Source organism: Trachypithecus francoisi, unplaced genomic scaffold (genome assembly GCF_009764315.1).
Source record: "Trachypithecus francoisi isolate TF-2019V2 unplaced genomic scaffold, Tfra_2.0 Lachesis_group1, whole genome shotgun sequence".
NCBI lineage: Eukaryota > Metazoa > Chordata > Mammalia > Primates > Cercopithecidae > Trachypithecus > Trachypithecus francoisi.
The window spans coordinates 138,120,499-138,124,873 of NW_022681454.1; the positions used below are offsets into that span (position 1 = coordinate 138,120,499).

The 4,375-nt window shown below is 34.8% G+C and overlaps 1 non-coding gene across 1 annotated transcript; it reads right to left on the bottom strand.

Annotated features, from left to right (window-relative positions):
* Positions 1 to 2,448: 2,448 nt before the first annotated feature.
* On the bottom strand, positions 2,449 to 2,549 carry LOC117086547. Its single transcript, XR_004438442.1, has one exon. It is a non-coding gene; the product is annotated as a small nucleolar RNA U13 (small nucleolar RNA).
* Positions 2,550 to 4,375: the final 1,826 nt, after the last annotated feature.

Here is a 4,375-nt window from a genome sequence, read left to right on the forward strand (position 1 = left end):
TCAGTGCTTACATAAACAAAAAGCTCTGCCCTGGTAGCAAGGACACAGACAAGTAATAATCAACACAATAAATAAGTTGAAAGATAGAAGGTGATTGTGCCATGAAAAAAAATAGAGCAGGATGGGAGAATTGGAAGTACAGGATGGGGTTAATATGAAAGATGATTGCATCTTTAAATGTGGTGGTCAAAGTGGGACTTGATAAAGGTGACATTTAAGCAAAGGTCTGAAGGCTGGGAGGAAGTTAACCAAATGGAAGTGGGTGGAAGAACATTCTTGATGAGGGAACAGCCAGCACAAACTCCAAGGTGAGATTGTGCTTGGTATATTAGAGAAATAGCAAGGAGGCTAGTCTGGAGTGGAGTAAAAGATAGGGATTGCAGAAGAAGAAAAAGTCAGAAAGATTGTCAGGGGTCCAGACCTGGTGGGACCATGTAAAGAATTTGGATCGCTGTGGGTGAAAGATGAGCGGTTCGAGAGATTAGAATGGAAGAGTGACATAATCTAATATAATGTCTTAAAAAATCATTTTTGGCTGTGTTGAGGACAGCCTCATCTTTAATGCAGAGTTTTACTTCCTCAAGACCTCTTTTCCTTGAGCTCTTTTGTTATCTTGTTCCTCTGTAACAAGTGCTTTTCCTGGATGGGGAAGGTTTAGAATAGCTTATGAAGGGCCCCATGACTCTTTGAAAGTCAAGGCTCCTCTTTCTGGGCCTGCAAAGCCTTTGGTGATCTGCTCTGCCGCGGGCTCCGCACCTGTTGACCCCTAGCTGTGCTCCCGCTGGGTGGGCCTCTCTAGTGTCTTTTCTCACATGGCACCTCTTTGCTTATTATCGCTTCTCCTTAGGAGGTGAAAGAAGGGTGGGATGAAAAATGTTTAGGATTTAATGTATTTGTCCTGATCCCATCACTTTTGTTTCCATAATTATAAAAGCAGCATATTTTTAATGTAAAAAAATTAGGAAATAGAGGCACACACAAAGTCCTCCCCCAAAAGAAAGTATAATCTTCTTACCCAAAGATAACTTTAACACAGTTTTTATATCTTTCCAGAACTCTGTGTGTGTGTGTGTTTATACAAAAAGGGTTTCTATTATGCATAAGTTTGTAATCTTCTCATTTTACTTAATATATCATGATTGCATACATGTTAATAAATATTTCTTTATGCCAATGTTGTAATAACTTAGGGCTGTTTCATTATGTGAATATACTATTAGTTATTTAATTGTCAGTATATAGTTAGACATTTAGATGGTAATGTAGAAAATGTTTGTCCATATATTTAATTCTTCTTTAAAGTAAATATCGAGAATTGGTATTTTAGGTAAGTCAAACGTACACATATTTCTATATTTTTTGATGTATATTGCCACATTGTACTGAGAGTGATAATACCAGTTTTATCATTCTCACCAGTACTCTATCAGGCCATTTCCTCCTACCCCAAACCCTCATAAACACAGGACTAAGAAAAAAAAATGCAAGTATTAATACGTAAAAAGTTATATATTATTATGTTACTTTTTATTGCTTTGATAATTAACGGCAACTATGTGTCAATACCCTGCAGATTTCAACTAGATACCCTTCTTTCACCTGGAAAGAGTTTCTAATGCCTTCATTCTGGGTTGGCCTCCTTTCCTACATGCCATAGCATTTTGTACTTTAAGTACCACTTGTAAACACCAATTTACTTCTCTTTCTGCTTCATTAGGCTTTCAGATCCATGAAGGCAGGGATCCTGCTGTCTTGCTCATTACCAGTCAGTGACTGGCCTATCATAGCTTCTGAACAAGTATGTGTAAGTCCTGAAAACCATAATTTTAAAATAATGAAATAATTTAATTATATCACCAGTGGTTAATATCTTTTTGCCCTTCTTAAAGAAAATATATTTTACCACCCATTTGACCAGCAGAGCAGTGGTCTTTTTTTCCCCTAATTTCTAGGCATTAGAAACAAATTTGTACATACTAGAGTTCTGGAGAATGAATGAATGAATGAATGAAGGCTCTTTCCATTGTCTATTCCATTTATAGTCTTCTGGTCAGCTGATGAGAATATACCCCCAACCTCTAGACTGAAAGTTGATTTAAAAACCCCCAGCAAAACAAAACAAAAATACAGGCAAAGAAGAAACTCATAAATTATGTTTGTTTGATAACTCAAAGTGAATCACATTCTATTTTCTAAATTAATTCAACTTCAGAGCTTTATCCATGACTGGGTTTCTAGCCAATTCTTGGCTTTCCAGGTTATCTAGACACTACTTGTGATCTGGCAGTGTTGTTCTAAATAAATCATGTGTTAAGGGATTTCTGTATTGTAAACTATAAATCTTGTCTCTGTTATACAATCTGTGAATTTCCAACTGAATTTCTATGAAAGTCTATTTCAAACCTCAAATGATTAACTACTTTATTAGCATATATTTCTTTTTTTTCAGGTCAGACAGGTAATGTCCCCACATTGTAACTAGGTTCAGAGGGTGGCACATCTCACATATGTATGTGAACACCCATCATGTTCATGAACTACAAGAGGATCATATTACTATATATTTCACTTTAATTTTTATGTACCAGAATTATATTTGGTTTAGCTAATTTAATGAAATTTGTTAATATTTAAACATTAATAAACAGATAAAGAATGTTAGTCATTTTAATATAACTATTGAGAAAGTGAAGAAGTGATTTTAGTAAAAGTCAGTTGGTAATGGGGTTTGATTATTTGGACATCTAAGTTCAATGAATGCAAACAAATTAGAAAGGGGACAGGTGAAGAAATTGAGGAAAAGACTCACAGTTATTTCTCTCTCTCTCTCTTTTATTTTTAAAATTGAGACAGAGTCTCACTCTTTCATCCAGGTTGGTGTGCTGTGGCATGATCTCAGCTCACTGGAACCTCTGCCTCCAGGGTTCAAGTGACTCTCCCACCTCAACTTCACCAGTAGCTGGGACTACAGGCATGCGCCACCACACCTGGCCAATTTTTGTATTTTTGGTAGAGATGGGGTTTCGCCATGTTGACCAGGCTGGCCTTAAACTCCTGACCTCAAGTGATCTTCCTGCCTTGGCCTCCCAAAGTGCTGGGATTACAGGTGTGAGCCACTGTGCATGGCCTCATAGTTATCTCTTAATTACTGGTAAGATGTTTCAAAAGGATTATCTGAAAACAATATAAATAATCTTTTCTTAAAATTATATTTTTAAACATAATGACGTTATGTTGGGGATTGGGGTTGAATGCAAAGTACTAAAAACAAGACTTTGAAATATTTTAAAAAATAATGCTTTTATTTATTTCTAGTTTCCACTCCTAATTATCAGACTAAGCAATGAGAAAGGTTGGTACCTAGAATAGATATAAATTGCATAATTGCATGGTGGATGAATTGTTCAAAAGAGATGACTCTTTTCTCCAGGAGACCCATTTATTTTTCAATTAACAAAAAGTAAAAGGCCTTTTTTGACACTTTTACTTAAGGGACAGGATAAAAAATATGCCACTTATGCTTGGTAGGTTTAATTAAATGTTTGGTTTAAGCTTATAAGAAACTATTTGTTTTAGCCAGTTCAAATTGTAATAGACAATTAAAAATTCCATTAACAATTAAGTTGGCATTTTGATTAAAAAAGTATATCTAGCAGGATCAAGCCTCTCTGGTACGAAAGTTTTTGACTCTTCCTTGACATATTTCTTGTTTGGTGAATGTTTTAATCTCATCACCTCTTAGTGGTTTTCTAATTTTATAGTTTATGATTCAAATAATGCTATTTAATCAGTGGGTCAGACTAATAAACCCAAGCTCACGCTCACTAAAATTTCAGCATAAACAGATTTGAATGAATGTGTTATCTTGTTAGCATATTGCTTTTTTTGTGCAATTGCCCATATAGTTATTGCTCATTTTATGCTGTAAGCTTCGGGAAGATGAGAAGCATGCTTGTGTAACTTGATCTAAATAGTTTTTTTTTTTTTTTTAGCACATAAAGCCAAGTTGATTAAATAATGATGATAACAATTTTAACCATAAGTAGTAAAAAATTATTGCACACACACTGTAAGCCTGGCATTGTCCTAAAAATCATATGTGCATGGTCTATGTAAGATAGACATAATCTCCATTTTATACGTGAGTTAACTGAGGTTCTGGAAGGTTAAATGATTTGTTGAAGATTCAGTTATTAAATGCTAGAAATAAAAAGCAGCTTGCTTTACTCCAAAGATCATAATATCCTATTACATATGTTGTTATCAGTAGTTGAATGCTGTTTACACCATTAGATATGTTGTGTTTTACCATATTCCTACCATGAGAGCACAGTGATTCTCAAACTTTAATGTGAGCATCTAGTTAAAATACAGA